Source organism: Notamacropus eugenii, chromosome 3 (genome assembly GCF_028372415.1).
Source record: "Notamacropus eugenii isolate mMacEug1 chromosome 3, mMacEug1.pri_v2, whole genome shotgun sequence".
Lineage (NCBI taxonomy): Eukaryota > Metazoa > Chordata > Mammalia > Diprotodontia > Macropodidae > Notamacropus > Notamacropus eugenii.
In genome coordinates, this window is record NC_092874.1 from 214,729,628 (window position 1) to 214,743,652 (window position 14,025).

At 35.4% G+C, this 14,025-nt stretch overlaps 1 protein-coding gene across 11 annotated transcripts in view; it reads right to left on the reverse strand.

Moving 5' to 3' along the window:
• The window catches only part of FGD4 (FYVE, RhoGEF and PH domain containing 4), a 253,013-nt gene that overhangs the window by 186,915 nt on the left and 52,073 nt on the right, over positions 1 to 14,025 (reverse strand). Inside the window, exon 1 of one of the 11 annotated variants that reach the window (XM_072654337.1) lies at positions 3,947 to 4,116. The exons of 9 other annotated variants lie outside the window; for them this stretch is intronic. The gene's annotated coding sequence lies outside the window, so the exon portion shown is untranslated. Of the gene's footprint in view, positions 1 to 3,946; positions 4,126 to 14,025 lie in introns of those variants that run through there. One more of the 11 variants, XM_072654335.1, reaches the window with a different exon arrangement.

A 14,025-nucleotide genomic window follows, 5' to 3' on the forward strand; every position in this document is an offset into this window, starting at 1 on the left:
CCTTCCTCCTTCTCAAAGTTCAGTACAGCTGGAATGCTCTCCCTCTAAAATCATACTTCTTAGCTTCCCTGGCTTCAAGATTCAGTTCAAATTTCACCTTCTGCAAGAAGCTTTTCCCAGTTGCCCTAACTGCTAGTCAGTAGAGTGGACAGAATTTTAGGACTAGAGTCACGATCTGACTTCAAATCTCACACATGTGTCTGAGCTGCAGGACCTCACACCAGTCATTTAATTTCTGTTTGACTCAGCTTTTTAAGTGTAAAATGAGGCGTAATGGTAGCACCTACCAGGATGGTTGTGAGGATTAAATGAGATAATATTTGTAAATTACTTAGTCAAGAACCTGGCCCATAGTAGGTGCTTTATAAGTGCCTATTCCCTTTCCTTCCCTTCCCCTTCTAAAATTACCTTCTATCTATTCTTAATACATCTTGTATGGTACTCAGAATGACTTTTGCTTTACCTGGTGTATCCCCACTGCTTAGCATAATGCCTGATATTAAGCACTTTAATAAGCACTTGATAGATGCTTGACTAATTATAATTTTCACACAGTTCTTGCAATTTATATTGTACATTTAGACTATTCATGTGATATTTAGATATTAGCTATGATTACACAAAATCTCATTGCCACATGGAATTAAGCTATTTCAAGAACCATGACAACACATGCTTGTGAGAGAAAGCAAAAGAAGGAACACTTAAACATTTTCATTTTTAAGCATCATGTAAAATTCAAACAGAATCCAAAAGCAGAGACTTGCTAATATATGAACATGGGCAACAACACTATCAGCAGGTTTTCCTCCCACATTCATACTCCCAGTATTTTATCAAAACCAAAAATACATTTGTAAATTGACCTCAACTTCTGAAAGTGAAGATGACCAACTTTGGCCCCCTAAACCAAGGAGCACCAGTAAAAAGCAGTACATAAATTTGGTCTACCTCTTTCTCATTTCAGAATGTCCAGAAATAGGGGAAAAAATAACAAAAGTTAAAATCTACGTACAATTCTGAAATTTAGTGGATTAAATGCATCAGGCACGAGTCATGTCAGAAAGCATTCCAGAATAATGTGTCAAAGGAAATAAGCAGAAAGAATTGACTGTTTATGCTGAACAATTGCTGGGTTTATGTGTTATCCACTGAGACTCTTAAGGACTTGAATCACAGACAATATTTTTTTTTATAATTAACTTGGAACTTAAATTACTAAAGATTACTCACAGATAGTCATATAGAAATATTCAATAAAAATAATAAAACTTGTCAGATACAATGGCATTTTTCTCTAAAAATTATGTCAGAAAAATTCTGATTAATATCATGAGGGACAGTATTTGGAATACATTTTCACTCAACATATATTAAACAAGCAATCAATAAGCTTTTATTAAGCACTTTCTATATGCCAGGCATCATGCTAGGTGATGGAGAAAACAAATTCAAAGAATGAAACAATTTTTACTCTGAGTGAACCTATATTCAAACACAGAAACAAGTACTCAAATACGTATATACCAGATAATTTTTTAAAAAATTAATATGATTAGTTATACTATTTTAGAATTGAAGAGAACATTGAGATCATCTTACTCGCCCCATCCCCTACCAACAAACCTTTGTTTTTCAGACAAAGAAATTGAGGTTCAGAGAGGAACCCTTCATTATAGGGCATAAAGGTTCAATTTACCTTAAATTCATATTATTACAGTAAGCTGTAGACAGATCAGCAGATACTGAATTTTTCTGATTAGGTATGTAATCTTTAATAGACTATATCCTCACACTGTTAACTGTCATAATAAGTAATTATGGGCCCAATCATCACGCTAAGATTAGGATACATATATACCATCCCATTCTGCAGTCTTGTACCTCACTAGCAAACTCCACAGGGTTCCAAAAACTCTAAGAGGATGTATAGGAAGTGCCACTCTGCCACTAAAGCTACTTCAGCCTCCCCTCAAATTCAATGCAAAGCGTAAAAAAGAATTGTGTCTACAGTTGATGAATACCAACTATTTTCAACACATTTTAGAAAGCCATCTTAGCTTTATTACTTACTGAGATTTATCAAGATTAAAATCAGGAATATATTAAGTGGCTCAAAAGAAGATATATAAATAATCAAGAGCCATTGTCCGTTACAGTTAACTGTGATGGCTGTATAACCTCAAAACCCATTTAAAAAATTAAATTACTAATCCAATAATGGTCTTTAAGATCACTCAATAAGAAGTAGGAAAAAATAACATCAATATTTGGAGAACTTAAAGAATAAAAATTAATCAGACAGATAAATGTGTCCCAAATAGCCATTTTTGAGTTCCACTGTATCCTCTCTCTGAGAATCCAGAGGCCACCTCCATATTAAAATCACACCCTGTCCTCACCGGCATTTCAATACTTTGTAAGACAAAGAATAGAAAATATGAGTAGTCACATGTTTAAGAATACTCTGAATTTATACAGTTTACCTGGGCCAGCCAGGACTCCCATTCAGTAGTAAATTACAAACTTTAATTATTTTTCTAGAGAACACTGAGGTACAATGACAAAGAAGTAGCTTTTCTGTGATGATTCAATTTTTATATCAAAGGAGTATCCTAAAGGTAGCTCTAACATTCAATGACACTACAACACCTTATTTTGCTTTGCCTGTACAAACAAACAAAGACCTTTCAGATAACTATATGTAGATTATCATGATGCCTTTAAAGGGATTTTTCTTCAAAAGCTACTTAATAATAAATGCCAAGAATTCACAGCTAGAAGTTCTGTCTTAAGATCTGCTCTTAGAGGCATGCAAGTATTTTATTAGATTCACGACAAATTTTCAGATTTTTGAAAAACTCACAACATGGAGGCATATTTGTCCATGGATTCTTCTATAATCTATGGCCTAATGACAGGAGTTCACTAGATGACAGCAGACCGATACAATTAGGAAGACTAAGGCTGCAATAAGCAAACCTTTCCTTAGCCATCTTTCTTGTACTATCACATAAAAATGGCAGACAACTTAGACACAGATGCCCTTGGAGCTATCTTTAAAGGAAAGAAACAGTGTAGGGGAAAGAAATATACACGGAACATTTTAAAAATATGCATTATTATCATCATTATTATATTTCAAGGACATCTTTTTGTGGAAAATACAATGCTGCTTTACAAAGGGCATAAAAGTCCCTTTTTAATCAACCAGCAGCCTGAACAGCACAGAAAAATGTTAGTCATCCATTTGTTAAACAAAAATCTCCTACTACCTCCTACAACATAAAACACATTTTAAAGGGCTGTTGAGACATAAAGAAAACAAAGGAAGCCCTTGAAATAGAAACAATCCTTCCTAATTTCCCTCTTCCTTTATCAGAAAGCCTTTCTGCTTGCAGTTACAGCACTGTCACATTGTTTCCACATGCTCAGACCTCTGAAACTTGTGCAAAAGCGTTGCAAAATGAAACTGCACAAACAGCACATTTCAAAATAGAACTAAAAACTAAAAAATTAGTCAAGCAAGAGAGAAAGCCTGAGAATTCTTAATATACCATTTACATTTAACGAAACCATTTCATAAAGTATAAAAAACAGTTATATTACTTCAAAGAATACTGACATAATCCACTTCAAGGAAGAAAATTATCATACCTGAAAATGAGCAATAATGTTTGTCTTGACTTAAACAGAAATTTTACAAGGTTAGAAAAATAATCAATAATCAAGACCAAATCTAAAATATAGTACAGACCTAAACATTTAAATATTCAAATATTTTAATACCTTAAAATGAACAATAAAGAGGAATCTTCCCCCGCCCCCCAAGCTTATTGACTTAAAGCATTGCTAGACTGATGTTCATTTATTTGCCTTGGAACATATGGCAATAAAACCGATCAATATAGTAAAAGTCTAGATATGTTGTACCCCTGCTACTTGCCTTATAAAAGCTGCATTAGCTCTTCTTGATTAGGAATCACAAATAGACGAGGTAAAAAGCCCTTCATTTGTTCTTCCAGTAAGCCAAAATGAGTCTTTCATTAACACACACCATTGCAGATAATTTCACACAGCACACTATATCCTGCTTTCCCCAGTTCCCAACACAGCAAGGATAATCACATTCCAGTGGGGAGTGAACAGATGGTGGATTCCATGGTAACCAGGCCTCCTGAGGCTATTGGTAGAATTGTGTGACTACTGCTTATTGGGTAACAATGGCTCTTTGTACTTCAGTCGTGGAAATCCTTAAATACAGGCACATATAGCCAGGCACTCATAAGTACTGTGCTTGCCTAGCAGGTGTTTTACTATTTAAACAAGGCAAGGTACTACAACCAAAACCCTTGCAGTGGAACAAACTTGTTTAGTACAAAGTCCTACTATTTCAAACAGTATGACACAAGGGCTCACTCAAGCAAAAGGTCACCCAAACTTCACTTGATGAACCCAAAATAAATCACCTCTTTTAACTCTTGCATATACATAATTGGGTGTTAATGATAATAGTCACCTTAAAAGTTTCCATATATCTAAACTGTCACAGAGTCACTGCCAGACAACCAATAAACTGATATTGTGTTCATTCATTGGGGCGGGTTTTTTAAAGCTTTCTATTGGTTTAATGGCAATAATTTTTCAACTGATTTTATCTTTTTTTTGGATGCTTTATGAAACAGTGAGAAGAACAATGGCCAAGACTGGCTTTGCAGGCCTCAGTTTTCTCATCTGTAAAATGAGAAGGCTGTTCTCTAGATAATATAAAATACAGTCTAACTTGAAATCTATGATCCTGTGTTAACAGGAAAAAAGGTCTGATCAGATTGTGATTTGCAATAATTAAGTGATCAACTCACATTGATAAAATTACAGATTCCTTGGTATAATGAAGTAGAAATCCAAATGAGAAATATTAAAGAACAGGATTCTGTTTCCCAAATTATTTTAAGTTTTAAAATCAAGTTAAATCCATTTTTGCTAAATAAATAGGTTTTGAGAAAAACATTTACTGATTCATATTTTAACTACATATTATCTTTTCTTTGGCTACTAAGACTTGGAAACTTCATCTCTGGGATTTTCTAAGTATGGCTTCTTCTAGGTTTAATCTGTTTTTGCATCCATGAAGGTTAAATGCTGATTCAGTAATGGAAGAGCTGCTTTGTCTAGGAATGAATGTGTATTGTTCTACATTGACTCAAGAGACAGAAAATCTTTTAGAATGATAAAATAGGTTAAACTCAGACACATGACAGCAGAACAATCAATTACAAGTGAGCCTGAGCCATATCAATTAGGAATACTAATTAGTATATTTTAAGGTATTCAATTTTTTTAAATTATGAAAAAAGAAAAACCACAGAGTAGAATTATAAATGAATGAAATTTCTTTGACCACATGAATAATGAAATCAAATTCCTTTCTAAAGAAGGGTACTTAATGTCTCACCCAAATCTCTATTTAGATCCATATATAATTTTCCACGTTCTACTATGAGCCCTAACTTGGCACTGATTTATAGCAATAATCCTGGAGTATAAAAGGGAGGGGAGCTTAAGAGTACTAGTTAAAACTTACATACCACAAAAATCTCATGAGCAGATGCTGTTGGTGGAAAGAGAACTAAGTAAGCTCTGATATTTTATCATCCACTGAGAGGTCTCTAGTGGTGTACCTTAAGGATCTGTCCTTGCCTGTGTTATGTGAAGCATTTTGTTGATCATATGGACAAAGATATAAATAGATTGCTCACTACATTAGCAAACAAAAAATGTGAGGAGAGTAGCTATTGACATTTTAGATAATTATCAATGGGATCTAAAAAATGATCCTGACAAAATAGAATAATGGATCACAACAGCAAGATGAAATTTAATGAGAATAAATGCAAAGTTTAACACTTGAATTTTAAAAATAAACTACTTCAGCAGCATGAGGCGAGGGGTACTTTTAAAGAAGTCCAAAGGTTTTAAACTTCTCAGGAATAGGAACTGATATCTTTTGGATGACATGCCATGGGGCTGAGATATTGAGGGTTTACAATTGTTTGCATTCACTATTTGAATATATGTTCCTCCTACTATGCCTCGGTCTGTGACATTCAGTAATCTGGTCTAAGTGGAAACTACTAAGTAAATAAAATTGATGAGGGCATGGTGGAGTTATGGGGAGAAAAGATGGAATAGCCATTTAGTTGCCGACTAAGGACGAGCAACCCCAAGAGTCTGCTACAAACTATTAATCACTTTTAAAAAAAAACTTTTACTCATCCAGTGGCTCTGCTTTTTCATCTGTCAAGTCAGAACTGATTTTAATGGAATGCAATAGAAGAGTTACCTGGTTCTGTGGAGGAAAAATGCAAGAGATTGATTTGAATTTCTACGATGAAAATATAAGTGCTGAATTTCATCCAGATTTATAGAACCACATAGTTGGAAAGGGCCTCAGAGTTCAACCAGTCCTTCCTGTACCTATCATCCCCTTCAACAACATTGCTAATCAGTCATTTATAAAGCTTTTTATCATTTAAAAGTACTATGTAAGTGGCAATTATGATGACGATAATCATCTTTATCATCATGATCATTCAATTTCCAGGGATAAAGAACGCATAATCTCTTGAAGGACTCCATTTGGATATCTGACATAAAAATAAGCTAAATATATTTTTATGGATCAAACACTAAACTAAAAGATATAGGAGATAGCTTTTAAGATATAAAAGATATATAGAAGATGGCACAACAGAGATGTTTGCTTGTATTTATAAAACTAATAAAGTGGCCACACTCTTGGCTCCTCCTCCATCCATTCTTTTTCCATCTTTCCAGGTTCCCAAAGTCCATACGTCAAGTTCATAAAGAGGATAAGAAGACGATGGGCATTAATTCCTATTCCCTCTTCTCTCTTCCTCTAAATTTCTTTTTTTTCTACTACAATCAAAGAGAAAGAGCAATTTAAGAAAGGGAAAGACAAGGAAGAAAAATTCATTGTCTCTTATCATCTCTCTTACTCTGACTTCAGCGATTTAGCCTCTCTTTATTATGCCCATTCCATGAAGCAGTCACTCCTCACCTCCAATCACAGTCATTGACTTTTGCCTCTTAACTCTCTAATATAAACTCCCTTTCTCATTTCTTGCTGTGGTCCTCAACCTACTCCTTATTCTGTTTACACTTCCCTCATGTAGTGTTAAGAAAAAAGTAGTTCTCTCCAGATATCTACACTACCTAGCTTATTTAAGATTTTATTCATCTCCTTGACTTTCTTATTTATTTTTGGTTAGATTTATCTAGATCTGAGAGGGGAAGTTGAAGTTATCATCCCTTATTATAATTTTGCTATCTATTGTCAATTGTAATTTATTTACCTTTTCCTTTAAGTTTTTAAATGCTACAGTATTTGGTATATAGAGGTTTAGTATTGATATGACTTCATCACCTAGTTTACCTGATCTATGGAGAGGAAAGAATTTATGGCCAAACAAGAGATAGAGATCATTATGAAATGCAAAATGGATAATTCTGATGGCATTAAATTAAAATGTCAACGCAACCAAGATTAAAAGGAAAGCAGAAAGATAGGAAACAATTTTTACACTCAGTAGTTCCGATGAAGGACTCATTTCTCAAATATATAGAAAACACAGTGAAATTTTTAAGAATAAAAGTCATTCCCCAATTGATAAATGGTGAAAGGATATGGACAGGCAGTATTCAGATGAAGAAATTAAAGTTATCAATAGTCATATGAAAAAATGTTCTAAATCACTGCTGATTTGAGAAATGCAAATTAAAACAGCTCTGAGGTACCTCCTTCACGCCTATCAGATTGGCTAATATGATAAAACAGGAAAATGATACATGTGGGAAAGGATATGAGATAATTGGGGCACTAAAGCATATGTTGGAGAAATTGCCAACTCATCCTGGAGCACAATTTAGAACTATGCCCAAAGGGCAATCGAACTGTGCATACCCTTTCATCCAGCAATGCCATTATTAGGTCTTTATTTCAAAGACGTCATAAAAAAGGGAAAAGGACGTAACTGCACAAAAATATAGCCACTCTTTTTGTGATGGCAAAGAAGTGGAATTTGAGGGGATGCTCATCAATTGGCAAATGGCTGAACAAGTTGTGTTATATACAATGGAATACTAGAAACACAGGAACTGAAGCTGAGTAAAGTGAGCAGAACCAGGAGAACATTGTACACAAGTAAAAGCAACACTGTCCAATGATCAGTTGTGATTGACTTAGCTCTTCTTAGCAATACAATGATCTAAGACAATTCCAAAAAAACTCATGATGAAAAATTCTATCCACATTCAGAGAAAGAATTATATAGTCTAAATGTAGATTGAAGCATACTATTTTCACTTTTTTTGTGGCTTTTTCTTTTTGTACTGTTTCTTTTTTCACAACATGACTAATGTGGAAATACATCTACATGACTGCACATGTATAACCTATATTAGATTCCTTTCCTTCTTGGGGAGGTAGGATGGCAGAGGGGAATGGAGAAAGAAATGTAACTTAAAATCTTATCTAAAAAATGAATGTTCAAAACTATCTTTACATGTAATTGGAAAATATAAAATACAATTCACCAAAAAAAAAAAGATTATTGCCTCACTGTCTGTGGTACCCTTTAGCATAATGTATTTTCATTGTTTAGCTCCTTCAATTACATCCATTTTAGCTTTAACTTTGTCTGAGATCATGATTGCTAACACTGCTTTCTTCTTTGCATAATAAACTCTACTCCACCACTTTATTTTTACTCTATGTGTATAGCTCACTTTTAAATGAGTTTCTTATGAATATATTGCTGGATTCTATTTTTTAATCCATTCTGCTATTTCCATTTGATGGGCAAGTTCATTCCGTTCATACTCAGCTATAATTACTAGTGTATTCCTCTCCATTGTACTTATCCTCACTGTTAATACTTCTCTCCCCTCTTTTTTACTCTCTTTCACTTCAGAGGTCTTACTTTACTTCTGACTACTGCCTCCCTAATCCACACTCCTTCAAAGAATCACCCCCTTATTCTCACCCTTTGACCTATTTGTTGATCTGTACACCCTTCTAAGGGTCTCACCCTTAACCTATCCCCTTGCCCTCCTATTTCTCTCCACCCACCTTCACCTTTACTCTGCCTTTGAACCAAAACCAAGGACTATGCTTTCTTGCAAGTGACCATTTCTTACAGGACCTCCACCTCTCTGTGACCACACTGACTAGCACGTACTTGCTCCTTCTAGCCCACAGCCACAGCCTGGCCCACATATGGTCAGCACACCTGGACCTGAGGTTTAGTGCCAGCCAACAGAAGGTCCCTGTAATCTTTCCCAGATAAGCTTCCTGATTCCCACACTGTCCCAAGGGTAAATGTTCATAAAGTTAAGGTTGCCTTCTAGTAAGCCACCTCTGGGGCTTGTTGTTTGTTTCTTTTGCAGTATCTGCTGGAGGTATCTGAAGTTCAATCAGGCCAGCCTAACACCCAAAGAGTTGTCTTAGACAGTTGCTTTACACCAACTTTTAATTACTTCTTTCACCCTATGGTTCACTTTGAGGCATTATTTTAAATTATTTGTGCGGGAACTTGGGATAGCCAGGTAATTTCCTGCCTCATTCAGTCATCTGGCCAGAATCCTCCCTGCTCTCAACAGCTTTTGACAACATTGACTGCCATAATGTTAGCTACCTGGTATGTTACCTAAAAGTCACCCTCAACTCCTTAATTTCCCTCATCCCTTTATATCTAATCAGCTGCCAAGACTAGGCAATTTTGTCCTCACATCTCTAAAATCCACCACCTTTTAGTCACTCACACAACCACTATACCAGTGCAAGCCCTTATCACTTGAAATGCAACAGGTTCTTAATTAGATGCCCTACTTCTGGTCTCTCTCAGCTCTAATCCAAAAATCAACAACTTAAAAATAAAACTTTTGGAACATACATTCTCCTGTTACCTCACCTACCCAAAGGAAATATTATTAATAGTACCTACATCCCAAGAGTGTTGAGAGGCAAAACCACAAACTGTTAAAGAAATGCTAACTAGCTATTAAGTAATTAAAAAGTCAACATACCTGTCCTACACCAATAAAGCCCCTAGTCCTCCACTCTACTATTACCAGAAAAGCTTGCATTTGAATAATATCACTAAATATGCCTTCTCCTAGGGCCTACAGGATCAGCTATGGCTTCTGTTAGAGGAAGTCCTTTTTAAAGAAATCTGCGTATGCTCATTTTTGTTCAAAAACCATTTTTCACCCCAGCTTCCGGGATAAGAACTCACTGTTGGACAAAAATTGCTGGGAAAACTGGGTAACAGTGTGGCGGAAACTGGGCACAGACCCATGCCTGACACCATACACAAGAATAAAGTCCAAGTGGGTACATGATCTAGGTATAAAGATTGATACCATTGACAAACTGGAGGAATAGTGTATTTATCAGATTTATGGAGAAGGAAAGAATTTTTGACTAAAGAAGAGATAGAAAGCATTATGAAGTACAAGATGGATAATTTTGATTACATTAAACTGAAAAGTTTTTGCAACCAAAATTCGGAGGGATGTAGTATATTGGGAAAGAATTTTTACAGCTAGTGTTGGGGATAAAGGCCTCATTTCTAGAATATATAGAGAACTGAGTCAAATGTACAACAATACAAGTCATTCCCCAATTGATAAATGGTCAAAGGATATGAACAGGCAATTTTCAGAGGAAGAAATGAAAGATATCTATAATCATATGAAAAAATGCTCTAAATCACTTTTGATTAGAGAGATGCAAATCAAAACAACTCTGAGGTATCACATCACACCTATTAGATTGGCAAACATGACAGAACAGGAAAACGATAAATGTTGGAGAGGATGTGGGAGAGTTGGAACACTAATTCATTGCTGGTGGAGCTGTGAGCTGATCCAACCTTTCTAGAGAGTAATTTGGAACTATGCCCAAAGGGCTACAAAAATGTGCATACCCTTTGACCCAGCAATATCACTTCTAGGACTGTATCCCAAAGAGATCATAAAATGGGAAAGGGCCCCATGTGTACAAAAATATTTATAGCAGCTCTCTTTGTGGTGGCCAAAAACTGGAAATCAAGGGGATGCCCATCAATTGGGGAATGGCTGAATAAATTATAGTATATGAATGTAATGGAATTCTATTGTGTTATAAGAAATGATGAACAGGAAGACTTCAGAGAAGCCTGGAAAGACTTATATGATCTGATGCTGAGTGAAAGGAGCAGGACCAGGAGAACTTTGGGCACAGCAACGACCACAGTGTACGAGAGTTTTTTCTGGTAGACTTGGGTCTTCATAGTAATGCAAGGACATTAAAAAAAAAAAAAATTCCCAATGGTCTTCTAAGGCAAAATGCCTTCTACATCCAGCACATCCAGAGAAAGAACTACAGAATTCAATCACAGAATGTAGCAGATCATTTGTGTGTGTGTGTGTGTGTGTGTGTGTGTGTGTATTATGTTTTGGTTTGTTATATGATTTCTGCCATTTATTTTAGTTCGTCTATACAGCATGACTATAGTGAAAATGTATTCAATAGGAATGTGTGTGTAGATCCTATATAGAATCCTATATGTCATCTTGGGGATGACATACCCCCGCTAGAGGGGGTAGATAGGTGGGAAAAAAATCTAAGTTTTATGGTAGTGATTGTAGAACATTAAAAATAAATAAAATAATTATATTAAAAAAATAAAACTGTGTAAAAAAAAAAAAAAAGAAAAGTTTTTCCTGCAATTCCCTGTTTTGCCCTGGCTTCCAGGACACTTAGAGTTAAGTTCTTTCATTGCCAGAGAACTCTGATTTGCTTAAACTCAGTGAAATAAATATAAACATCTATCCCTTTAATATGTTTCTAATGAAGGCTCTTTTAAAATTCTTAAAAGTCCCACCTTGAACTACTTATATATAGTAGGCAGTCATACTTTGGAGACATTGCAGGTTCAGTTCCAGACCATTAAAATAAAGCAAACATTTCAATAAAGCAAGTCATATGAATTTTCTAATTTCCTACTGCATATAAAAGCTATGTTTGTGCTGTACTTAAATCTATTAAGTGTACAATAGTATAATGTTTTAAAAAATAATGTATATGCCTTCATTAAAAAGTTTATTGCTAAAAAAAAATACAATATTAAAATCATCTGAGCCCTCAGTGAGTTGCAACCTTTTTTGCTTTTGTCTGTCCTCCGTGTTGATGGCTTCTGACTGATCAAGGTGATGGTTGCTCAAGGTGGCTGTGGCAATTTCTTAAAATAAGACAATAATGATGGCTGATACTTTGATTGACTCTTCCTTTCACTAGAATACTTGGATGACATTATAGAGTTATTAACTAACCTAATTTCAATATTGTTACATCTCAGGGAATACGGAGATCTAAAGAGAGGCAGTGAGATGGGAACAGCCTGTTTGTAGGAATCAGAACACATAACATTTATCGTATTCACCGTCTCATATGGGCAAGGTTCACAGTGCCCCAAAACAATTATCATAGTAACATCAAAGATCATTATATAATAATGATTAAAATAATGAAAAAGTTTGAAATATTGTGAGAATTATCAAAATGTGACAGAGATATAAGGTTGGCACATTGCTGGGAAAAAATGGTACAACAAACTTGTCACAAATTTTCAATTTTTAAAAAACGCAGTGTTTGTAAAGCACAATAAAATGAAGTGTGACTGAATAAATAATGACATAATAGCTAACATTTTAGTGGCGTATAGTACTTTATAATTGATCTCCTTTGATACCTGATCAAATTAGCATTATTTCTCCCATTTTATAAATAAGGACCCTGAAGTTAAGAGAGATTATTCAGAGACTTGCCCAGGGCCACACAGTTCATAAGTGTCCAAAGAAGGATTTAAACTCAGGTTTCCATGGGCCCAAGTGCAACACTCCACCATGCTCACTATATGTTTCTTCTCAAATACTTCTCCAAAGCAGAAGAGGTATTAATCTTACACAGATGACCCATGCCTTCTTCCATGAAAATCTAAAATCTAAACTTTTAAAATTTCAGCCACCCTGAGCTGGCTTAATTCAACAATTTATTAGGGACTAGTTGCTATATGTAGAGTAAGCACCATTTGAGGAGCTGGGAAGATAGAAATATATAGTGCTTATAGTTATCATAAAACATTTTCATTAGAACCACCTTGTAAGAGAGGCAATGCATAAATTACTAATTCCATTTTACAGATGAAAAAACTGAAACTAAAAGGGACAAGGTGACTTGCCCATGGTCACACAACTACCAAATGTCAGAGCTGGAGTTCAAACTCAAATCTGCGATTCCTAGTCAACATTATCTCCCCTATATCATGCTAACACTCTTTGCTTTCTTGCAAGGTACAGTTTTGGGGGAGAAAGGGGAAAGCCCAAGGGGGAGAGAATCATGTAGAAATATGCCTATAATGTATAATTACAGAACATGACTGGGTGTGCTACAAAGATATAAAACTAAGCAACTAGGTGAAGTCTAGGGTGGGGCTGTGGAAAAAGTAACAAGGAATGTTTCATGGAGGAAGTAGCATCTGAGTTTGACTTTAAAGGACAGGTAGGAGCTCAGCAAGCAAAAGGAGGGAAGGATTGTGGGTATAGAGAAGAATATGAGCAGAGCTAATAAAACAAAAAGCATGGTGGGAACAAAGAACAGTTCGGTTAAACTAGCATACGTATAAAGAGGAAGTGGGAAGGCAGGCTGGAGAGGGAAAGTGAAGCCAGATTTCGAGGGGCTTAAATGCTAAGAAAAGGAGATGGCAGGGGACCACTGAGGATCTGTGAACAGAGATATATTTCAGGAACAGAATTGTCCATGAAGATCATTATTCTTGTAGGTATTTGAAAGACAGATTGCAGGGTTGAGAAAGTAGGTGAGGAGACTTCTTGAACTACTGTAATTGTCTGAACCAGGTGGTAATAAGGACAGTGGTAACAACGGAAACAGAATGGAAGGGA